General features: G+C 46.4%; 1 pseudogene across 1 annotated transcript; it reads left to right on the top strand.

Annotated features, from left to right (window-relative positions):
* The first annotated feature begins 21442 nt into the window (after positions 1–21442).
* LOC147747082 (histone H2A.Z pseudogene) lies at positions 21443–22119 on the top strand (annotated as a pseudogene). Its single transcript, XR_015299457.1, has one exon. The product of XR_015299457.1 is annotated as a histone H2A.Z pseudogene (transcript).
* Positions 22120–25640: the final 3521 nt, after the last annotated feature.

Here is a 25640-nt window from a genome sequence, read left to right as displayed (position 1 = left end):
GGAAAGTGCAATTTTACCTTGAGGACCTTGAATGGAGGTAATCTGTGTTTTATCTCTTTTAATACGTAAATAATTAGCCAGAAGTCTACCAGACCTATTGGTGTTAAATCGGAATTTAGCATTGGATTTAGAAAGTTGAATCCCAGCTCTTGTACTAAGAATAGCATTAAATTCATATCTTAGCTTTTGTAGCTTTAGTTTATATTGAGGATCACAAGACGTAATAAATAGACGTTCAAAATGAGCTATTTGTTTCTCTAAAGATTTAACATTAGAATTAAATTTCTTATTTTCATGAGCCATAATAGAAATTGTAGTACCTCTGACATAGGCTTTAAATGCATCCCATCGATTAGTAATAGAGGTAGAGCCTTCCGGATTGAATGTAAAATAATCCTGAATTGCTTGGAGCATTTTAGGTTTATGAGTGTCATTAAGGACAATATCAGTATTCATACGCCATCTTGATTGTTTAGTAAAAGAAGATGAAACATTTAAAACAAATGAAATCATTGCGTGGTCTGATATGTCAATGGTACCAATGGTAGGATTATTTGCAAATTGAATGAGGGAAGGGGAAAGTAAAAAATAGTCAATTCTGGAATGGGAATTATGAGGATTGGAGAAAAAGGAAAACTCTTTACCAGTTGGATAGTGCAATCTCCAAATATCCGCTAACTTGGTGGTTTGAAGAAAAGTCTTAAAGGCATGAAAAGTCTTGGATGGTCTAAATCGAGAGGTAGATAATCTATCTAACAAGGGATCCACAAAAACATTGAAATCTCCACCAAAAATCAATGGAACATTCCCCAACTTTAGAACTTCAGTCGTAACAGTAGCCCAGAAAACAGGATCCTCAGCTGTAGGACCATACACATTAATCAAAAAGAAAATAGAGTCATGAATTTTAACTTTGGCTATAATATATCTACCTTCAGAATCTGAAATCTTATGTAAAACTTGACAATGTAATCTTTTGGCAAAGAAAATAGCGACCCCATTCTTTTTACCTTTAGCAGGTGAAGAGACGATAGAGTCAACCCACTTTTTGTTCATATAATTTAAAACTTTATCATCAACGTGTGTCTCTTGGACAAAACAAATATCAGCTTTGGAATTACCTAAATAATCTAAAATTTTCAAACGTTTTACCGGGTGTCTTAAACCTTTTACATTAAGAGAAACAATTTTAATATTATGAACGTTAGCCATTAGGATATAAGAGAAAGGAGAGAAAGGAATGAGAACAAGAAGGCAGAGAAAGACAGGTTAAAAGAGTAACTCTCAGCGAAAAATAGGAAAGGGAGAAACAAAAAAGAGAGAATAAGGCACAAACAAGCAACATAAATAAAGACAAGGAAACGCACATCCGTTCCACAAGCATGGCCAGTTACCGTTGGAGCCCATAAAGAAATTTATGCATAAACGTGCCACAAGACATCAGCGAATTCAAGTCAAGAATTAGGATCTTGTGTATCCATTGAAGGAGGAGCCTGCTGTTCAAGGAAAAGACGAAGATCTTCTGGACGCTGAAAAGATTTAGAGACATTGTCTTTCCAGACCCGCATTGTAGAAGGATCAAATAGTCCATATTTGAAACCAAGGCTCCTCAGCTGTGGACGAAGGGAAGAGAATTCTTTACGAATAGCCACAGTTTCTTTAGAAAAATCCTGATGGATGAAGATTTTGGTTCCATTCACCAACAATGACGGGATTTCTCTCACAGCTTTTCGAATAAGAACCAAATGATGATGACGCAGGACCTTAAATATCATCTGCCTTGGCTTGGTATGACGAGGATTGCGATGTGACGGGACTCTATGGGCTTTATCAATCTCAAATTTTTCTGTGAACTTAATATTCAAGAGACCAGGAAAAAGAGATTCAAGATAGAGCCGACAATTGGTCCCTTCAATTTCTTGAGGCAAATTAAAAATGCGAAGATTATATTGCCTATTGCCATTTTCCAAGTCCAGCAGCTGATTGTGCATTGGAATAATTCTGGTCATTAAAGGTGTAAAAGCATCCAACTTATTTTTGTTATCTTGAATTTTAATGGCATTATCTGACACCTTCATCGATATAGAAGCGATATCTTTACGAACATTTTTGACTTCTGAGGCAATGGTGTCAGTATTCAAACGTAAGGCTTTAATTTCCTCCAAAATTAGGGCCAAAGAAGGTTCTGAGGATTCCACCACCTTAGATTTGGTTGGAGGAGGGGAAACCTGCTGCTTTCTTTTATTATTATTATTATTATTTATTATTCCTTAATACGTAGAAGATATAGAATAAGACAAAATAGCCTCAAAATGTGAGCAAAATGTATTAAATAAGGGCAAAAGCGTCAGAAAACTCAGTAAAAACCCCAGGTGCAGCAGCTAAACAGGACAGTAGGCGGAGCTAGGCCCAAACCAGCCTCTGTCATAAATAACACTCCGCCCCCAGGCTCTCAATTCCGGCAATACCTTGAGGAGCAGCAGGGAGCAGAAACCATGGAGGCTGGAGAAAACACTTCCGGCGTAGAAACACGTCAAAAAAGAACTCCACAGGTAAGGAAAGGCATTAGGAGGCGAGCGCCGGTATTTTCGCTGAATTTCTGACAGGAAATCGTCATAAAATGAGCTTAAAAGGCTCCGAGGATCACGGAGCTCCGGTGGCGGCGGCCATCTTGGTTGACGCGCTCGCGTGTCTCATATACCATATACTCTTAAGTACATTATGAACCTCGCGGTTAAATGCTAACTCTGGTTTGGCTTTATCAAAACATGTTGAGTAAGGTGTCATACGTTTTGGAATACTACCCCCTCGCCAGTTCTGGTGACAGGGGTAGCATTCCACCCTTCTAGAGGGAGAAGACATGTTGTTCCTACTATTCCCGGCTAAAGTTAACCAGAGCCTCAGCATCACAAAATGGATGCTGCTGCCACAGACAGAAGTCTGACCTCCTGCTGCTGGGAGTCCTTCCAGCGAGGGAGACTTGGACAATAGGTTTACTGTCTTGGGAGGTGCTAGCACCACCCCAGACAGGATCTTGTGTACTAGGGCAGGGCGGGCTGAAAGAAATGAGAGACTGCCTGGGGCACACAAGGTGTCTCATGCATAGTCCAGTTCAAACCGGTGCTGGGGCACTCCAGCCCCAGCTCTGGCGCAAAACTGGACAAAGGGAAAGGGGTGTAACCACCCCCTTCCCTGGTCCCACCCATATGAGGGGCCTAGCAGGTAATCCAGCCCCTAGATTTTGTATATAGGTAGGAGCTGAGTCCCAAGACTTTAGATTAATCCTGACTGAAACTCTGAAACGAAACTCTGGACCTTCGACGATCTACTTCGGAAGAAGACGACTGAAGAATCTCCCTTGTGGTCAAGGAGTGGCCACCCTGCACAAGCAGGCACCATCCAGCGATCAACAGCTTGCTTTGTCGACGCTCCCGCCGGAGCCCGAGCACAGAGCCTGACAAGAACCAGACTTCCAGACATTCAACAGCCCGATCCATAGTCTCAGGAGAGCTGAGACCCGTGGAGGCGACTAGAGACGTGGGACCGGCCATCTTGAAAAGTCTTTGACTTGCTAATTGTGCAGCACTCGAGGCACCCTCGAAGCTGTGCATTGGGGATTGAGAAGCCCCTGCCCAGAGCAGCATCTGCACCAAAGATCAGCCCTGCACACTCCACGAGTTCTGCGTGGGGCCCTTTTGCATTTTCCTTCTTGACGCGTCTGCCCGGTCACTTGCCCACTGGCTAGTGGCCATCTTGGCAATGATCCTTTAAATTTACACCACTGGTCTGGTTGCTCCAGACTGGCCCTTGCTTCACTTAAAAGAAGCAGCCCCTCAGACCTTGCTGGTCTGAGTAAGAAGCCAACTTAGTTTCCTGCGTGGGTTGCCTTTGCTAAGGCTTGATGACTCCAATCCTGTAGCCGACACCGCCGACAGTGAGAACCTTTGTGGGACAGTCCGTGCCTGACTCCTGGTTGTCGTCGATGCCTCCTGGTCCACGTGGCTGCAGAGACAAGCTTCTTGACAGCACCTGATTGCTTCATGACATCGCCTGATTCCTTCCTGGTTCCTTCCTAGTCACTGACTAGTGACCCAGACTCTGTCCCCTCTGCTTTCAGGTCCTCTTCATCTTCGATCCACCCTTGGATCCACCTGGACACTTCTCTCCTGGTCGCCTGCAGCATCTTTCTTCCAGGCTCCATAGGATTCGACGACGAAACCCGACACACTTTGACACCTATGCACCCGCTTCCTTTGGGTGAGGTAACGCGAGTACTTTGGTGCTCCTGTGGGTATCAACTATCCAACTGTCTAGGTTTCAAGTAACTTTCACGAGTCCAGTCAGAAGTGCCCTAAAAGAACTAGTTTGTAACTTTTACATTCCCATTCATTCTCTATGGTAACCTGCGTGTGTGATTAGACACTGCACACGCATCCTGTGGGTCTCCTGTTCCTAACTCTTGGTAGTTCAGTGAAGCCCCAGCTATTCCCTAGGCCCTAGGCCTATTCACTTTCCGTGTAGTGGTCCTTATACCACTATTTTAGTATATGGTTTAGCGTGCCCCTAGGGCCCTACTGTATTTTGTGCAACTTATTGTATTTTAATTGAATATCTTGTATTGTGCTTGTGCCTCTGACCTCATAAAGAGTTCAGAGGGTTTGTCTAGTAATAAATAACATACATTTTATATATATCCTGTGTGGTGTCCTCTCATTTGGTATTAAAGGGGTTACATATGGTAAAACAGCTGGCTTCACATGCCCTCTTGAGTTTAGCCTTAGACTGCTTTGTCCATGCTACCACTAGGATAGCTGGTCTATAAGGTTGACTTTACAACCATCACCATAAGGGTTGTTTGGACTGGTGCAAGGTGCTCACTAGAATAGTGAACATCCTATACCAGGACAACTTCTCACAATGAGACAGTGAAGGAACTATACACCATTCTTTTTAACTTGCTTCACAGGCTTCTTTATATAAACTGTTTTCTCACGTTGCAGCATGGGCGTTTTACCTTTCATCCATTTAACACAATGCCCTGCTGTACACTGAGCCAGGAGGAGGCCACCTCTTGACTCATATTACCGACCTTAGTAGGATGATAGGCTGATTCAGCTTTGTTGGGATTCGGACTTGTGACCTTCAGATCATCTAAAGTGCCAGCAGTGAGCATGGAACTCTTTGAGCTATCTTGCAATCTTTCAGGCTGAACAAATAGAGCCGGGGCAGGGCACCATCTGGCCCCCTCTGGCAGCTATCCTCCAGGATCTTGGTATGGTATCAATAAAGTCGCTGCTTTAAGTGGAGAGCACTCGTTGCTATCTAAAATGCACAGTTCTACTCATGAACTGGAGTCAGCAATGACAATACTTGAATGAGTTACAACCACTCGATACTCAAAAGGAACATGTTTAGATTCAGAAAGAGGAACCCATCCCAACATGGCTGTGCCAAATGTACCGGGGGCATTTACCTGTTGGGATTTCGCCGCCACTGCCACTGAGGTACTCGGCACCCTGCCGCCATTGCCGACTTCACCGGGACCACAATACCCGGCAGCACATGCGGCGCGCACGCCGCCAACATGGCCAGTAAGCTGCAGGAGGCGCTTAAAAGGCTTACAGAGCTCCCGGTGGAGCGGGAGCCCTGTTTGAATACCGGGGGCATTTACCTGTTGGGATCTCACCACCACCGCCACTTCCACTGAGGTACTCGGCACCCTGCCACCATTGCCGACTTCACCGGGACCACAATACCCGGCAGCACATGCGGCATGCACGCCGCCAACGTGACCAGTAAGCGCCAGGAGGCGCTTAAAAGGCTTACAGGGCTCCCGCATCGTGGGACGCGAGTGGGCGGCACCGGGCAAAGCCCGGGCCAAGGGTGGGCCCGTTTGAGCCCGTTGGAGACCAGGGGAGGCTGGGCTGGGCTGGGCCCCCCTCTGACGTCTCCTTCACCAACAACTTGGTGGCCTTTCTAGTAAGTGCTGCACTAACTAATATTGGACCTTATTTCTATTTTATTGACTGAGAAATGTCCGGGCATGATGGAAGGGGGAAGCAAGCTGTAGGGGGTGGTTATGTAGCCGGGACCCATGACCAATTCATAACGAGAGCTACATCTGTTTTGGCTCATGAGATAGCCATCACAGAGCGTCGTCTTTCTATGGATCCTGTGTTTGCCAAACGATCATCTTTAGGGGGCCTTACGAATGCACGCACACAGGAAAAACACCCACAACTGCCCTCGTTTCTGAGTCACCAAGCCAGAGTACCCGTCACTTACAAGACACAGGGTCCCCAAATTTGGATGGAGCGCTCTCCCACTCTATCTCAACGTCGCGTAATGTATCGCCAAAATCTATTAGTGGCTTACTTCAACGCAGTACAGAAGCTCCCAAAGACCCCTTGCAACCTACGGAGCATAAGCAGGGGGCGGCCCTCAAGAGGAAGCGAGGAGGTGCCGCCCAGAGGAGAAAAAAGCCTAAGATTTCAAAACCAAATAAGCCTAGTGATCCGGCAAATACAGAGTCACTCATTATTGAAGCCCCCCAGCAGATATCCCCCTTTGCTATTAGCATGAATGCGGCTGACACTGTCGTTGGATTACCCCAGCTTGAGGATGTCTACTGGCAAAAAATAGATGGTCTTATAACATCGTCCCTACAGCCTTTATTTGAAAGACTTTTATTAATTGAGAATAGGCTTGAAAGATTTGAAGAACTAATGGCAACCACCTTGGAAGGTATCAAAATAAAATGGCAAACAGTGGCCAAACCCACGAACCTGCGAGGGATGGATAAAGGGGCTCTGAGGCTCCTGCTAGCTCTAACATTCCATCGACCCTAGGCTTATTTATTTATTTATTTATATGCTTATATAGCGCCTGAATAGACCCCCGAAGGGGTATCTCCGCGTTTTTGCCAGTAGAAGGAACATAGATTATGCCAATTCATGTTCAAGAATAACTGAGTGGATGATGAGTGTTTAACTACTAGTAAAAAGATAAGTTTTGAGGGTTTTTCGGAAGGATAGATGGTTAGTGATAAGTTTTAATGTCTGAGGGAGGGAGTTCCAGAGAGCAGGTCCAGTGTGTGCTAGGGCACGGCCTCCCTGCCTAGATTTTTTTATTCTCGGTACCTGTAATAGCTGGAGGTTACTGGATCGTAATGAGCGCCCTGGGACATAAGGTTGGAAGGCTTTTGTCAGGTATTTAGGCCCCGTACCTGCCAGACATTTGTGGATGGTGCACAACATTTTAAACTTAGTGCATTGCCGCACTGGTAGCCAGTGTAGTTCGGCCAGTAGAGGGCGGGAGGGAGTCCTGGATGGAGCATTGAGGACTAGCCTTGCCGCCGTGTTTTGGACTACTTGCAGTTTGTTAAGTTGGCCTTCATTAGTTGATAAAAGAAGGCCATTGCAGTAGTCCAATCTACTAATGACTAATGCCTGGACTAAGGTCTTCCTATGTCTGTCAGGTAGGGATGGAAACACCCTTCTCAACAGTCCAATGACCTGAAACATGTACCGGCAACTTGGTTGACATGATCTTTAAATGTCAGGGCTTGGTCGAATAGCACTCCCAAGTTTTTCACGGTCTGTTTTGGGATGGGAACGGGTCCCAGTTCTAGGGGCCACCACTCACCAGACCACAGTGTCACCGCCTCCCCGAACAGTAGTACTTCTGTTTTGCCTACATTACATTGTAGGCAGTTCTTGGCCATCCACTCTGACACTGCCCTCATTCCATCTGCAAAAGATTTTTTTAGAGCAGGTGTAAAGGTTTTGAAAGGGAACAGAAGTTGGGTATCGTCGGCGTATGACACCGGGGTAAACCCAAAGGACCTCACTAAGTCAGCCAGGGGGGCCACATACACATTAAATAATGTGGGGCTTAGGCATGAGCCCTGTGGCACTCTCCTGGTGAGCTCCCTAGAGATGGACTTATGGGAGCCCAACCTGACTTCTTGAGAGCGGCCTGAGAGAAAGCTCTCCATCCAGGACAGAGCTACACCCCCCAGTCCCATATCCCTCAGACGACCGAGAAGCACTTCGTGAGACACCGTATCAAAGGCAGCGGATAAATCCAACAGCACCAAAATCATAGACCCCCCCACCATCCAGTGTCATCCTGATGTTATTGGTTATTGCTAGGAGGGCTGATTCAGTGCTGTGGTTAGGCCTGAACCCAGATTGTGAGTGGTCCAGGCCTTCCGTTGCCTCGATATGATTTGATAGGTGGGTGTTCACGTGCTTCTCAGTCATCTTACCGATGTGCGGTAGGAGGGAGATGGGCCGAAGGTTAGAGAGATCTGTCCAGGGGGAGGCCGCTTTTTTCCTTATAGGGTTTACCACCGCGATCTTCCATTCCCTTGGGACTTGCCCTTCAGTCAATGAGATGTTCATCACTGACTGAATGGAAGGTCCCAGGAGGGTGATCAGAGGGGCGACCATTTTTGCAGTGAGGTAGTCATTGGGAGATCCAGTTTTTATGTGGTTGATGAGGGGTGGCAGATTTGAATCACTGACTGGTGGGAAGGTAAGTAGTGAGATTTTATTCTGTGTAGGTTAGTCATTGGGGAGGGAGGTCATGGTTCCTGCACCCCTGGAGGCTAAGATTTTGTTATAGATGAGATTAATTTTGTCCTCAAAGAACATTGAAATCTCATCACAAAGTGTTTGGGAAAATTCATCTGGGCTCTCACTGGCCGTGGGTTTTACAAAGCTCTGTAAGATTTTAAACAGCTCCCTTGGACAGTTACCTGCCTATGCTAGTTGTAAGGAGAGGCTGTTTTTCCTCGCTTGCTTTATGTTTTTATAATAGATTGATTGGGCCTCTTGAAAGATTTTCCTTTCCTTTTCAGTTTTTGATTTCCTCCATGCTTTTTCTAGTCGCCTGCATTTCTGTTTCTCTGTTCTAAGGTCTAAAGTATACCAGTTTTCTTGCTTGGATGGAGGATATTGCTTATGGAGTTTTAGTGGGGCCAGGGTGTCGATGGCTAACTTAAGTGAGTTGTTAAATTTTTCTAATGCAGTGTCTGCTGAGTCATCATCTGTAAATGTTGGTAGTGTCCAGTTTTCCCGCAGCTTTTCCACCGATATTTTGTGCCATTGACGGCGCAGAATTGGCGGGGTCGGTATTCTGTGCAAGGATTTAATCGGTCCAGTCAGATAGAACTCTATCAGAAAGTGGTCTGACCAGTAGATTTCTTTGGCAGGTAAGCATCGTATTTTAGTGCAGTTGGAGAATAGAGAGTCCAGGGTGTGACCACCTGTGGGGGTAGCACCGCTATTTATTGCCTTTACCCCAGGTTAGACAAGTCTGCTGTTAGTGAGAGTGTTTCAGGATGTGCAGGATTATCCATGTGTACATTAAAATCACCAAGGAGGATAAAGTACTCCTTGGCTTTAAAATGTGGTGCTAGTAGCTCCAGAAGGGATAGGGCAAAGTCCGGATTGGGACCTGGTGGGAGGTACATTAGTGCACCTTTCCAGGAGATGTAACCAACCGAATTGATCTTAAAGATCATAGTTTCCAATTGAGGACTAGACCTTTGTTCTAAAATTGTTACCTTATGTGTGCCTTTATATATGATGGCTAAACCACCACCAATTTTATTAGTTCGGTCAAAGTGTATAATCTTGTAGCCTGATGGGACCCCTAGTGTTATTGCTGTAACCGTGTGGGGTTTCATCCATGTTTCGGTAAGAAAACATATGTCAGGCTGCATAGAGAAAATAAGATCCCATACCTGAAGTTGATGTTTTGGGAGGGACCGGACGTTTAAAAGAAAGCATTTTAGTCCCTCTAGGGGTGTTATTTTTGGAGCATTTTCATTAGTGCTCTTCCTTACAGCATGTGATTGAAAACGACATTTTAGGCACGAAAAACAGCCCTCAAGATGTTGACAAGGTATTCGAGTGCCACAGTTTCCGGTAGGTTGTAAATCTAGGAGAAATTTGGCGGGGTATGTAATGATTTTTGCGCCTGCGATGTCAGGGTCCGCAGTGGTTAAGCCCATTGCCCCTATGCCACGTACTGTCGCTGACGGGCGCAGACGGGCAGCTCTTTGGCTGGTCTTCGGCGACGCTTCGGTGCCGCTGCGCGCGATCGCTGCGCGCTTATAGGGGGCGATGGCTAAATAGGCCCTCAAAAAGCATCCACTGAAATGAAATGAAATGAAATGAAATTGGGTTTATAAAGCGCATGGCTGCCCTCGAGCGTCCCAGTGCTGTTAAAATAATAAACAATAATGATAATTGCAGAGAACTCAGGAGGGGAAAGATCTAAGATGTGTTAGGGAAAAGGAAGGTTTTAAGTGCCTTTCTAAATTTCGGATAGGAGGCTTCCATCCGGAGCTCCCTAGGAAGTGCATTCCATTTCTTTGCCGCATTCAGCGAGAACCGGCGACCTCCTGAACGTGCTTTCCTCACTCTAGGAGTGGTGGCCAGGTTTTCTCCCTCGGACCGCAGGGATCGGGCTGGTTTGTAGGGGCAGATCATGTCTCTCAAGGCCGGAGGGCCTTTACCTTGCAGTGTCTTGTGTGCAATGCAGAGTGATTTAAAGGAGACTCGCTCCTGAATTGGGAGCCAGTGGAGAGCTCTTAACAGAGGTTTAGCTGAGGCCCGCCTTGATGCCCCCATGAGCAGCCGGGCTGCGGCGTTCTGTACTCGCTGAAGAGTATTAATGGAGGCCTGAGGTGCAGCCAAAAAGAGGGCGTTACCATAATCCAATCTAGATAGGATTAGACCCTGGATAAGTAACTTTCTTGATTGGAAAGGCAGAAGAGGGAGTACCTTCCGTACTGCTCGGAGAAGGCCAAAGCAACCTCCGGCAACTTTCTCTGCATGGGTCTTAAACGTTAATTGAGGTTCAAACCAAACCCCAAGACTTTTGATTTTTTCCTTAGGTGGAGGGAGTTCACCCATGCAGGGGGGCCAAAGCTCAGCGGGCAAAGATGTCGCTTGACTACCCAGAAGCATGATCTCTGTCTTAGCTCCATTTAATTTGAGCTTAGAATCAGTCATCCACACGGAGACTGCAGTTAGACATTTGAAGAGATCATCTGGGCATCCCCCTTGGCGTGCCAGCGAGACGACAAGTTGTGTGTCGTCTGCGTAGCTGATGGATTTGATCCCAAAGGGGGCAATTATCTCCTCTAACGGGGCCATGTAAGCATTAAACAGTGTGGGGCTCAGGAAGGAGCCCTGAGGAACCCCACACTGAAGAGGAGTGGATTTGGACATGGAACCATTTTCCCATATCCTGAAAGATCGTTTTTCCAGAAATGATTCCAGCCATTTGAGGGCAGATCCTGTGATGCCCAGGTTGGCGAGACGTTTGATCAAGGTTATATGGTCCACAGTGTCGAATGCAGCGCTTAGATCCAGGAGGATCAGAGCCGCTGATCCCCCTGAGTCTAAGATGCATCTGGCCTCCTCTGTCACCGCTACGAGGGCCGTGTCGGTGCCCTGGCCTGGGCGAAAGCCTGTTTGAGAGCTGCTCAATAGACTATTAGTCTCTAGATAACCAGAGAGCTGCCTATTCGCCAGTTTTTCAGCCACTTTGCCCAATCCCGGGAGCAGGGAGATGGGGCGAAAGTTGGCCAAATCCGAGGTGTCTAAGCCCGGTTTCTTTAAGAGCGCTTTGATTTTGGCCTGTTTCCAACTCGGGGGAACAATGCCTGTGGAAAATGAGATGTTTAGAAGTTCTGTGGCAATAGGGGCTATAGTACTCAGAATCTGTTTGAGGATGTGCATCGGGGCAGGGTCGGAAGGGGAACCACTTTTTATGTTCGAGAGAGTGGTGCAAAAGTCTTCCCTGGTTATAGCACTAAACGCTTTAAATTGAGAACTAGTAGACGCGATGGAGACGGCTTCGATGGAAGGTGTTGCGGAAGATTGAGGGAGGCTGTCAAGAATTTTCTGTATCTTTCCATCGAAGAAGTCTGCTAGTTGGTCGCACCTGGCTTCGGGCTCATTATGCGTGGTGCTTGGGACTGGAATTTTAAGAAGCTGGTTAACGATTTTGTACGTTTCCCTGGAGGAGTTGGCTCCACTAGAGCGCTAACCGCTCAGGAAGTGCCCCCACAGGAAGTGACTGGCTCTCCCTGACCCGCCCTCCGCGCAACGGTATTGGCTACCGCGTCGGACCGGGGCGGGCAGGAGTAAAGACGAGCACAGGCTTCTTGGCTTACAGTGAGTGTTTCCTCCCCCTTGTAATCAGGTTTTAGGAAGATGGTACAGATCGCGCCAATCCAGCAAGTGTGGCGATTTTGCAATGCGTGCAGATTAAGTGAGTTTTTAAAATGAGTGAGCAAATTAAAAGTTCCGTTTTACAATTAACACAATAACATCGTTTTTAAGTCAACAATGAATATTTAAAATATGCAGGCAGTTCAAGTCTCTCACATGCACCAGTTCTCAATACAGCGTGAGGCACAGTCGTGTTACCTTCAGCAAGCAAAGCGGAACGGGGACTCTGCCACCGTCACCCTTCCGCAGCTTGCAGGTGTCTGGGCTCCGCCTAAATAGGCCCTCAAAAAGCATCCACTAGAGCGCTAACCGCTCAGGAAGTGCCCCCGCAGGAAGTGACTGGCTCTCCCTGACCCGCCCTCCGCGCAACGGTATTGGCTACCGCGTCGGACCGGGGCGGGCAGGAGTAAAGACGAGCACAGGCTTCTTGGCTTACAGTGAGTGTTTCCTCCCCCTTGTAATCAGGTTTTAGGAAGATGGTACAGATCGCGCCAATCCAGCAAGTGTGGCGATTTTGCAATGCGTGCAGATTAAGTGAGTTTTTAAAATGAGTGAGCTTAGTTGTAAAACCAATGGACCTTACAACGTTAAGGGATGAAGCAGTGAGTAAGAGTAATATAGTCGTTCCAGAGGTACGGCGTAATAGGCGCTGCAACTATGGGGAATTAGAGAATCAACAACTGTTGGGAGAGGGACAGCCTCAGAAAACCAATGTAGCCTCCAAAGGGGAACCATACTGGGAAAGATGCAAAGAACTCACATCCCTATTTAGATCTACCCCCTGATTGCTCACCCTATGTTGCTGTTTTGACTGGTGTCCCAGAATTGGAAAATGGTAAAGCTGAATCCTACGCCCAACTAAAAAACAAAACGATCCATTGGCTGAACAATAACAGACCACTTCCGCGAGAAGTACAATGACAGATTTTATTTGTGCAAAGAGTGATTTGGGTAGGATGTAGACCCAAAAAAACTGTAGGGGACTGTATTGTTATTAACTTCAATGATTGTAGGGCGGTGGAACATGTTTGTGCGGGCCTCCCAAAAAATTTTGAGATCTGTTATCCGGATCCTGGATCTAAGTTACTTCTACACTGCCCCAGATCATATGTTTAACTCTGGCTACTATGGACTGATCAGGGGTAGGAACAGCAGGTCTGCTATGCAGACCTATAGAGCAGGCTGGGAGAATATTGAGCGATTACCAGCTGAACCACTTAGTAACAGATTCAGTGTACTGGATCTGGTGGATTGACTGTCACCTACTGCTACCTGCTTCGCCACACTGCCCAAACATTGTGCCAACCTAAGGGGAGTCGGGGTGGGGTTATAAACCAGCATCTTTGGTTCAATACCGAAATGGGGGATATCAATGGTGGTAAATCATGTATAGTTAACATAGTGGAGGAGGCGGGGAACACTGCTGTCCCAAATGTTATAAACCATGGCACTTGCGATGCTGATTACCACTCCAAAGAACTAGTTCCAGCCACCATTGGAACTGGTATTCATTGGCAGACATATCTGAATTGGAGGAAAATGCTAGGTGCGGCAAGCAACTGCCTGCCGGTGGCCCAAGAGTTTTGTCTTGGAATATTGAGGGCCTCGCGACTAAATTAGATCAGCCTGATTGGGGGATTATATTGACTCCCACGAGATCTGCTTATTCCAGGAAACTTGGGCCTTAGACCCTCAATATAGAGTAGGGTTTGTGGCATATTGTGAGGCGGCAGTCAAGGGACCTAGGGGTAGACCATCGGGGGTTATGTACCTAGGTTGCAAGGTAAAGCGAGTAGAAACACACTCCCCAGATATTACATGTATCCTCCTCTCACATAATAATCTACCGAAACTAGCTATTATTAATGTTTATTCCCGGCCAGTCCAGCATGGTGGGATTTCCTTGACGCTAGATCTTCTGGTAAATTTTCTCAATTCACTTGCGGGAAACATGTATTTTTTAATCGGTTGGGACTTTAATTGCCACTTTGAACCCCTTAATGGTCTCTCAGAATCTATCACTACCGATGAGGACGCCATCTGGTCAATCCCAGCACCTAATATCTATCCGATCAGGAGGTGGACACCTTTAGTCCTCCAATAAACTTCTTTAACCCTGACCTTCTCCCTAAGGGCTTGCAAAGGACGGTTTCCAGGTGATAACCCGGGGCGCCCTACCTTTGAGAGACCTGGCCAGGCTTCAGTAATTTACTATTTTCTGCTCAGTGTAGAGATCTGGCGTAATGTGGTGGATTTCAGCGTCGAAGAACGCAGTGAAAGTGATAACAATCCCCTTGTCGCAGTGCTAGATTTTCAGATGGGGGGATAGGTCGAGGCCCTGATAACCCGCATCAAAACAACCTGGTCATTGTTGAAGGAGGGCGAAGAATTTGATGGGCCAAAGTAAATCAATCGCCGGAAATCATGTAAAAAATACAGGTGAGTATTATACCCCTGCTAGAGAAAGCAAGCCTTTTATCAGACGATCCAATGAAGTTAGGACCCGATAGTGATTTAGGAAAAATTCACCAAGAAATGGTCCAGACTCTGGTGGTTTTTTTCTTCAATAGTGGGCCTGTTAATAATAAATCGGGCAGTGATAAAAAATCCTGGTATAGCAGGAATTTTAGAGAGGCAAAGCAAGCCCTGTTGTCATCGCTCAAGGGGGGTGACAATGACCGTATTCGGGAAGCTCGGGCTGTTTTTAAGAAAATAATTGCAAAAGCAAAATCTGATTGGGAAGCCGATAGATGGCAGGCCATTAAGAAGGCTTTGGATTCAAAAGATAGTAGAGGTTTTTGGAACCTGGTCCACACGGGAAAAACTGAGGGTAGGACCACTATCGATCCAAATATTGATGAGCAAGCCTGGCATCTATACTTTAAGGAACTATATTCAAGCCCGTCTATTGATTCAAGTGCTAGTGAGACCCTGGTGTTTTATGTTAACCCTGAATGGGATATACCCCCATGTACTATGGCTGAGGTATTATCTGCTCTAGCAAAGCTACAGCCCAATAAAGGACGAGGATTGGATAGAATCCCTGGGGACTTGTACAAAAATGAACAGGCAGTGTGAGCTCCATATCTACTACTACTTTTTAATGCAATTCTTCATGGCTTCCCAGCACCGTCCACGTGGGCTGGTGCAGAGATCATTCCGATCTATAAAAAAGGGTCCCCCATTGAGCCTGCAAATTATAGGCCAATTAGCTCATTGATGTTACCCAAAAAATCTTTGCAAGGGTGTTATTAGGAAGACTACAGGATTGGATGGAAGACTGTGATGTTCTAACTCCATTGCAAGCAGGCTTTAGAGCCAAAACTTCAACTGTAGACCAGCTGTTTAGGCTAAAGGTAATCTATTGGAAGCATGTGGTTCTGGAAGGTGGGAGCCTGTATCTTACCTTCGTGGATTTGAAATCAGCCTTTAATATGGTGGAACATGACCAGCTGTGGACAATGACCAGCAGTTGGCCAGCTGTGGACCAGCTGTGGAGCATCCTGCTGGACATGGGAGTACCACCATATCTTTGTTTCCAACTTAAACACCTCCACGAGGGCACATATGCTAGAGTAAGATACGGCAAGAATGGCCAACTAACAGCCCCCTTCCCTGTCGGTAAGGGGGTGAGGCAGGGTTGTGTGCTTGCGCCGACCCTCTTTTCCCTCTTCCTAAACGGTTTAATTGAAGATCTCCTAGCCGCAAAGAATTTGGATTCCCCTAAAATGTAATTCCGCAAATTTCCCGCTCTAATGTTTGCGGATGACACCCTGCACCTCTCGAAATCACCGATGGGGATGCAGCGAGTGTTAAAGGAATTCAGCCAGTTTTGCAAAAAGAGGAACCTTGTAGTAAATATCAATAAAATAAAATATATGGTCTTTAAAGCCAATTCTACTAACTGCCCACACCCAATGATGGATGACAGGTCACTTGAGTGGGTCCATATATTTGATTATTTGGGCCTTTCCCTAAATGATAAAATGGGATGGGGTTCCCAAACTAACAAGGCCAATTTGAAGCTAACTCAGTCAATAGGGGGAATCCTAAAAGTCCAAAAGAGTTGTGCCTTAAAGGTCATAAGGCCACCGCTAGAAATATACAGAGTACAAGCTGGTCAGCTTCTTTATATGGGACAGAATTGTGGGGACACAGTCCATCTCATGCCATGACACTTACTGAAAATAAGTTTATTAGACAAATCCTGGCTTTGCCAACAAACACACCCCTAGTACTACTAAGGATGGACTTGGGGATCCTCCCAATGGTGGATTTAATCTCGTCCCGACCGTTGCTTTATTGGCGACGGCTGTGGGTACACCAGAGCTGAGACACTATAGGGAGGAACTGAAAGCGGTAATGTCATCAATGGGGGCTGTGGGTAGCATACCTTGGTTGTCTTTAGTTAGGGATTCTTTTCGAGCTATGGGCAGGGTGGACCTATGGATCACCCCTGAAGAATCTTGTCTAGCCATCCCTAAAAAAACTTTAGCCAAAGTAGTGAAAGAGTTTAAATTGAATAGCCTAATTCAGGCAGTCAAAACTATGGGCCTCATTTATGAGAAATGACGCATCGCTGCTTGAAAGCAGCGATGCGTCACTTCTCAGTGCGCACTCCTTGCGACATTCCTGATGCGTCATATTTAATGTATGACGCATCATGTCGCAAGGAGTTACAGAAACGTCAGTATTTCTGACGTATCTGTAAGCGCAAAAGTGACGCATTGCTGGAGTGTGTCACAAAAGTGACGCAACTCCAGCAAAGCGTCCTTTCACATGGGGCAAGCCCCATGTGAAAGGGCCTGCGTCAGTCTTACGCCTGCTGGGAGGCAGGCGCAAGATTTTGACGCAACGGTGTCCTAAAAGTGACGCAGTGAAAACTCATAGATTTCACTGCATCACTTTTACGACCCTCCTTGCGTCAATACGCCCCCTTGCATACATTATACCTGGCGCAGGTATAATGTGGCGCAGGGGTTTACAAAGTGACGCATCTACCTAGATGCGTCACTTTATAAATATGGCGCAACAAGGCGCATTTTTTACGCCACTGGTGAGTCACAAAAAGTGACGCACCGGCGGCGTAAAAGTGACACACAGCCTCATAAATGAGGCCCTATGAGTTGAACACATGGGTTTTGGGATTTTAAGTCACATTATCAATTTGAGCAGGTGCTAGATTTAATACAGCCCCCATTAGCAAGGAAGTTGTTTCTGCAATTTAGATATGGGACGCTCCCGCTTTACGCAATAACTAATGAATGGGCGGGCGAAACCCATTGTCTCTGTCCTGGATGCCTAGTGGAGGAGGAAACAGTAATTCATGTATTGTTCTTCTGCCCGGCGTATAAACAGTGGATTTGGAAGGGCAACTGCACTCGGTTGGCTAAGTTTGGAAATGCTTGTTCGGTATGTGTGCTGTGCTGGTATGTAGCCTGCAAACTATGAAATATATAGTAAATTTAGCCTGATTGAGAACCAGGACACCAGTACGCACTACTTAGTGTTGAATTTAGACGTTAATACATTTATTTAGTTTTCATCAACAAATTAACTTGTATCAGCATAACATTCATATTCATGTTACATTTGTAGAAGCGCATATTCATTTATCAACATATACATTGCATATATCATACATTGTGATATCAATACATTTTAGTGTCCACCCAATGCATTTCGGGGCGCGAACCCCTTCGTCAGGGGTCTGTGTTTAGAAAAAAGGGAAAAGAAAGAAAAAGGAATCTTGTTACTATTGATGCACTATCATGAAAGGAAAAGAATATCTCTATAATATATGCTTCTTACCGCAGACTGGGTGTAATCTATTGCAAGCTTCTCCTGGTTAAATATAGGTGTGATCTACATGAGCATTTGCTGAGTCCAATGTCCACCGGGTAGGACTCTCAGGTAAACTTCGACATTCATAATAGTTTTACTTGCTGCTATCGCTGCTATTCCGCAGCACTTATCAGTATTTCATTTATTTCTATACAGGCTCCTTGTTTCTAAATCAGCATACACAAGGTGAGCACAGATACAGTAACCCTATTACTTATTTGTTATCAGGCTCATGCAATTTTAACATTTTACACACTTCTTGTCCCTAATTTCGCTTTTTACTCCTTTTCTGTGTCCACAGACTGTCACAACACAAGCGCACAGGTAACACTAAGCCTTATCTAGAGTACCTATGTATATGGAACTGGTTTCATTAACCCCACATACTCAGACCCAGCTTTCTTTATCATGTAGATCACACCTATATTTAACCAGGAGAAGCTTGCAATAGATTACACCCAGTCTGCGGTAAGAAGCATATATTATAGAGATATTCTTTTCCTTTCATGATAGTGCATCAATAGTAACAAGATTCCTTTTTCTTTCTTTTCCCTTTTTTCTAAACACAGACCCCTGACGAAGGGGTTCGCGCCCCGAAATGCATTGGGTGGACACTAAAATGTATTGATATCACAATGTATGATATATGCAATGTATATGTTGATAAATGAATATGCGCTTCTACAAATGTAACATGAATATGAATGTTATGCTGATACAAGTTAATTTGTTGATGAAAACTAAATAAATGTATTAACGTCTAAATTCAACACTAAGTAGTGCGTACTGGTGTCCTGGTTCTCAATCAGGCTAAATTTACTACGGCGTATAAACAGGCCAGGTCTAAATGGGTTATACAATTGTGCAGAAATCTGGGCATTAGGAACCACCGTGAATTCTTTAGGATCCTAAAATCTGATACTGACCCAGTTTATGTTGCTGTAATTTCGAAATTTCTCCTTGCTATGTGGTCTAAACGAATTTATCTGTTAAAGACTGGCTCCTAGTTTTGTTTTTTTATTAACTGTGATTTTCCACTTTGTTATAATTAAACCCGCAGCAAGACATCGGGAGTTAACTCTATGTGAGAGATAGAGCTCCCTCTTGACGGCTGGTCCACTGACAATGGACGTTTTAGAAGTTATTGGATCTGTATAATAATGTTCTTATATGCTTTTATTGTAAATTATTTTTTTAATGTAAGTTTGAATTTTATGATTTTCCTACCAATAATGATTTTGCTACCCCCAAATTATTGTGGCTTGTGCATCACCTACACATGTATATACCAGTGTTTCCAACGACATCGCATTTTCTCCCTCTGCTGTTGATTATATTTTACTGTGTTGTAAATTTAAATGTGCTTTTATGGCTGTAATAGCCGCAATCAAGTTTTTGGATGATGATTACTTCACAGCATATAATGACTTGAAGCACCTACTCGTTTTTGCTGCTTTTCTAAATCTAAATCAGGACTGGACTGGGGTATCAAAAGCAGCCCTGGCAAACATGCTCATACCAGTCCTGCTCCCTTTGTTTCCTTGCACAATCTCTCTCTTCCCATCGGTGTTACTCTCTCTCCTCCCTCTCTGATCACTTTCTTTTTGCCCCTCCCCCCTCTTTCTTTCCCGCTTTCTCTTGTAGCCTCCCTGTGCCTGCTACAATTAACCTCGGGGAGCTGAAGAAAGTGACATAGGCAGCAGGAGGGGCCATGGGCTTTCAAAACCCGGTAGAACATGTATTTGATGATGGTGGGTTCTTCCTTGCATAGGTTCGCTTTGGTTATGGCTGTTTTGATTTTTAGGAAGTTGTAGAGTTCTCGGTTAGGGAGTTCGTGTAGTTGTTGCAGGTTTTGGAAAGTTAGTGGTAGCTGTCTGATTTCTAGCTGGTTTGGAAGGCTTATTCCTTTCTCGATCCATGTATCGTTGTGCATTGTTTCTCCTTGATAGGTTATCTTTGTGTTGAACCAGATCGACTCCCATGTCGTGCCCTTCAGTTTCCGTGCAATACGCCTGTCTATTTTCATCAGTGCGTCCTTGGTGAATCTCAGTATCGGGTTTGTTCTTTGGGGGTTTCTGTTTGCTGTTAGAAGCGCTACTGGGTTTAGCCCCCCAAGAATGTCCTTTTCCACCTCTAACCAAACAGGTTTGTAGGTTTGGGTGTTGTCTAACCAGGAGATTCCTTGCCTCGCTAGGCAGGCTGTCTGAAAGGTTTTGAAGTTCGCTAGATTGAGTCCTCCAAGGTCTTTCGTTAATCTCAGTTTCTGTATGTTGATTCTCGTTTTTTTGTTTCTCTATATGAAGCTATTTATGAGCTTGTCTAGTTTTTTGTGGAATGCGTCTGTCATCGGGAGTGGCAGCATGCTGAGCGTGTAGTTGATAGCTGGCGTTACCATCATCTTTATTGTTTCTATCCTGCCCCACCAGCTTATGTATTTTGGTGACCATAGGTCTAGTCTTTCCTTTATCTTCTTCAGGGTTGAGTCCTCGTTGTGTTGTAGTGTGGATGTGAGGTCTCTCCCAAAAAAGCAGACCTAGGTATTTGAGTGGTTTTTTCTGCCATGTCAGTCCTGAGTCACCAAGCACCTCTCTGGTGGTGTCGATGTTCATTGGCTTACACTCTGATTTGTCTTTATTGAGCTTGTATCCAAGGCTTTATTGAGGCTTCCGCATATTCTCCTATTGTGTCCATGAGTGCCATTATTGACGTTGACGGATTGGTGGTTGTGATGAGGATGTCGTCCATGTATGCTGCCAGTTTGACGTTTTTTTCTTTGATTTTGACGCCTGTTATTTCATTATTGTCTCTTATTCTGGCTAGTAGTGGTTCTAGCGCCAGAAGGAAGAGGCCTGGTGAGAGGGGGCAGCCTTGCCTGGTGCCTCTACCCAGTGTGAGCGTTTCCGATGTGCTTCCATTTACCACCACTTTCGCTTTTGGTTCGTTGTATAGGGCCATCACCATGGATCTGTATTTGGCCCCTAGCCCAAACCTGCTCATACAGTTGTTAAGGAATAGCCAGGAGACTCTATCGAACGCCTTTTCTGCATCTAGTGCTATCATCACCGCCTGCTCGATGCTGTGTGTTGTGTGGTTGATGAGATGGCACAGTAGGCGTGTATTGTCTTGCGATAGTCTGTTTTTGATGTATCCTACTTGTGAGTTGTGGATGATATTTGGTAGGACCTTGTTCAGTCTGTTGGCCAATATCTTCGCGTATATCTTACAGTCAACATTTATGAGCGAGATTGGTCTGTAGTTCTGCGGGTATTGTGGGTCTTTCCCTTCCTTGGGGATTATTGTGATGTTTGCTTCGCTCATGGACTCCGTCATCTTGCCTCGGATGAACCAACATTCCGCACTATAAACGGCAGTTGGAGGGCGCGAGGCAGTGCAGTTTAAATCGGTGATCGATACGGAGCGTTGGAGATAGTCGGGGCTCGCGTTTATTCGGTCTGACGCCGCATTCTGCCTGGGAGCCTAGTCCGCTGTTGTCTCGGCCGTTGGAAGGATTTAAGAGTGTTTTAAAATGGCTGGCGGTAAAGCAGGAAAAGACTCCGGGAAGACCAAGACAAAGGCCGTTTCCCGCTCACAGAGGGCCGGTCTTCAGTTCCCAGTGGGCCGTATCCACAGACATCTTAAGTCCAGGACCACCAGACACGGACGCGTGGGGGCTACCGCCGCCGTGTACAGTGCCGCCATCCTCGAGTACCTAACGGCCGAGGTTCTTGAGCTTGCTGGTAATGCATCAAAAGACTTGAAAGTAAAAAGAATGACCCCACGCCATCTGCAGCTTGCTATCAGAGGTGACGAAGAATTGGACTCCCTCATTAAAGCAACTATCGCTGGTGGTGGTGTAATTCCACACATCCACAAATCTCTCATTGGAAAGAAAGAGCAGCAAAACACTTAAATGCAGTTACCTTCAGTGATATATCTACACGTCAAGGATCTTTGATTGGGAAGAAGGGGCTGTCTAAGCATTTTAAAAAAAAATTGACTACAACACATCTAAGTGAACTTTCCCAAACAGCCATAACCAAAGCGAACCTATGCAAGGAAGAACCCACCATCATCAAATACATGCAAACCCTCAACTCAGCAGGCCACCAAACGGCAAAGATATACAGATTCCTCAGCCCATCCACGTCGTCACTGAACAAGAAAACAACAAACACATCGGAACAACACCTAGGCAGGCAGTTAAACGACATTGAACGATGCAAACTGTGGCGCTCAGCAACAACAAACAAAATAACCCCACAACTAGCCCAGACAAAATTCTGGCTCCTCCACAGGGCCTACTGGACGCCATCAAGACTCCACAAAATTGGCATCACAGAATCTGGCAACTGCTGGAACTGCCGGATAGAGGAAGGAACTCTAGAACACCTTATTTTCAACTGCACGAAGGTCAAGAAGTTTTGGATGCTGGTTAACAACTTTCTGAACGAGATTTTCAACACATACCTAACAATCAGCTTTGTAAGCCTGGCCACAGAACATATGACAGCGGACCTAAACAGCAAAGAAGAGAGAGACCTACTAGACCTACTACTCACAGCTGCCCTAAAAATAATCCTGACGAACTGGAAAAACACGACCAAAGCAAACTTTAAAACGTGGGTCACCTTTCTCAGAGGGGCAGACAACATCACAGGGAAATTCTCAAAGGAACACAACTCAAAAAGGGACATGTGGGAGCTACTGGATGCACAGCTGACGAGAACCCAGCAAAAGATGCATAACTAAGCCCCCCCCTCTTTCTTCTCTCTCTCTCTCCTCTTTCTCCCTCCTCTTTGGGAAAGATGAAGGCGAAGCGTACCACATTCTGTACTGTATATAAGAATTGCCAAATGTATATTCTACTTCTTTTATATTTTAATAAAAAACTTTTAAAAAAACGGTAGAACAGAAGGCCTGTCCGGCCCTGTTCTAAATCAAAATCTGACCACGGCAGTGCCAGAGCAGCCAGCCGCTCCAGCACTATTGAATGGTTCAGATGGAGGCATGCTAGAGTAGTGCTGGCCTGGCCCACATTGACTCAAACCAGTCATGGTAGGTTAGTCAGTGGGTCTTTCTGGTGGGGCTCTGAAAGGCTTCAGAGAGGTCTTGTGTCACTGATGCCACGCCCCTGTGCCATGGAAACAGCATGATTACTGAAATAACAAGCATTGGAAATGCAATAGGGCTCGCATTAGGAAAGTTTGAGCTATTGGTCTTATAAATGAATTTTTTTTATTTATGTTTTTTTTTTAAAATAGCTAAATTAATAGCTTTGTCATTTACAATGCCAATAGTTATAACTTTCGCATATGTGACACCTATAGCATTTGTAATGCAACATGTTTTGTATTTACGTGACTTAGATGTATTGATATTACAAATAACAATGGCTTTTAATTTTATTAAATAATTAATACTTAAATAATTTATTTAACTTGTAATGGCAGTAGCTTAAACTTTTGTAAATAACTTTTGTGAAGATTATGTTCAGTGTTTTTTATTGTGACGAAAATCCAAGAACAGAAAAGTGAAATATTAACATCTTTTTGTGATTTGTAATAAAGCGTGAAAGCTTGAAAACAGCTTGAAATATTGAAAGAACATATTTGAACCAGTGATGCTGTGGTTGCGCTGAGTGATGCTGTAGTTGCGCTGAGTGATGCTGTGTTGGTGCTGAGTGATGCTGTGGTTGCGCTGAGTGGTGTGTGCATCGGTTGAGCTTAGTGGGTGCATTGGTGGAGCTGTTTGGTGGGTGCATTGGTGGAGCTTAGTTGGAGCATCGGTGGAGCTGTGTGGTGGGTGCATCAGTGTAGCTGTGTGGTGGGTGCCTCGGCGGAACTGTGTGGTGGGTGCATCGGCGACGGCTGTGTGGTGGGTGCATCGGCGGAGCTGTGTGGTGGGTGCCTCGGTGGAGCTGTGTGGTGGGTGCATTGTTGGAGCTGTGTGGTGGGTGCATCGGTGGAGCTGTGTAGGTGGACCTGTGTGGTGGGTACATCGGTGGAGCTGTGTGGTGGGTGCAATGGTGGAGCTGTGTGGTGGGTGCATCGGTGGAGCTGTGTGGTGGGTGCCTCGGTGGAGCTCTGTGGTGGGTGCATCAGTGAAGCTGTGTGGTGGGTGCATCAGTGGAGCTTAGTGGGTGCATTGGTGGAGCTTAGTTGGAGCATCGGTGGAGCTGGGTGGTGGGTGCATCAGTGGAGCTGTGTAGGTGGAGCTGTGTGGTGGATGCATCGGTGGAGCTGGGTGGTGGGTGCATCAGTGGAGCTGTGTGGTGGGTGCATCGGTGGACCTGTGTGGTGGGTGCATCAGTGGAGCTTAGTGGGTGCATTGGTGCAGCTGTGTGGTGGGTGCATCGGTGAAGCTTAGTGGGTGCATTGGTGGAGCTGTGTGGTGGGTGCATCAGTGGAGCTGTGTGGTGGGTGCCTCGGCAGAGCTGTGTGGTGGGTGCATCGGTGGAGCTGTGTAGGTGAAGCTGTGTGGTGGGTGCATCGGTGGAGCTGGGTGGTGAGTGCATCAGTAGAGCTGTGTGGTGGGTGCATCGGTGGAGCTGTGTGGTGGGTGCATCGGTGGAGCTTAGTGGGTGCATTTGTGGAGCTGTGTGGTGGGTGCATCGGTGGAGCTGTGTGGTGTGTGCCTCGGCGGAGCTGTGTGGTGGGTGCCTCGGCAGAGCTGTGTGGTGAGTGCCTCGGCCGAGCTGTGTGGTGGGTGCATCTGCGGAGCTGTGCGGTGGGTGCATCGGTCGAGCTGTGTGGTGGGTGCTTCTGTGGAGCTGTGTGGTGGGTGTATCTGTGGAGCTGTGTGGTGGATGCATCTGTGGAGCTGTGTAGTGGGTGCCTCGGTGGAGCTGTGTGGTGGGTGCCTCGGTGGAGCTGTGCGGTGGGTGCATCGGTGGAGCTGTGTGGTGGGTGCCTTGGTGGAGCTGTATAGTGAGTGCCTCGGTGGAGCTGTGTGGTGAGTGCATCAGTGAAGCTGTGTGGTGGGTGCATCAGTGGAGCTGTGTGGTGGGTGCATCGGTGGAGCTGTGTGGTGGGTGCCTTGGTGGAGCTGTGGGGTGGGTGCATCAGTGTAGCTGTGTGGTGGGTGCATCGGTGGAGCTGTGTAGGTGGAGCTGTGTGGTGGGTGCATCGGTGGAGCTGTGTCGGTGGAGCTGTGTAGTGGGTGCATCGGTGGAGCTGGGTGGTGGGTGCATCGGTGGAGCTGTGTGGTGGCTGCATCGTCGGAGCTTTGTGGTGGGTGCATAAGTGGAGCTGTGTGGTGGGTGCCTCGGTGGAGCTGTGTGGTGGCTGCATCGTCGGAGCTTTGTGGTGGGTGCCTCGGTGGAGCTGTGTGGTGGGTGCCTCGGTGGAGCTGTGTGGTGGGTGAATAAGTGGCGCTATGTGGTGGGTGCCTCGGTGGAGCTGTGTGGTGGGTGCCTCGGTGGAGCTGTGTGGTGGAGCTGTGTGGTGGCTGCATCGTCAGAGCTTTGTGGTGGGTGCCTCGGTGGAGCTGTGTGGTGGGTGCATCGGTGGAGCTGTGTGGTGGGTGCATCGGTGGAGCTGTGTA

The sequence above is a fragment of the Lissotriton vulgaris genome, chromosome 1_1, assembly GCF_964263255.1.
Source record: "Lissotriton vulgaris chromosome 1_1, aLisVul1.2, whole genome shotgun sequence".
In the NCBI taxonomy this organism is placed as follows: Eukaryota; Metazoa; Chordata; class Amphibia; order Caudata; family Salamandridae; genus Lissotriton; species Lissotriton vulgaris.
Note: the sequence above shows the minus strand (reverse complement) of the source record. Positions and strands in the feature narration are given on the sequence as shown.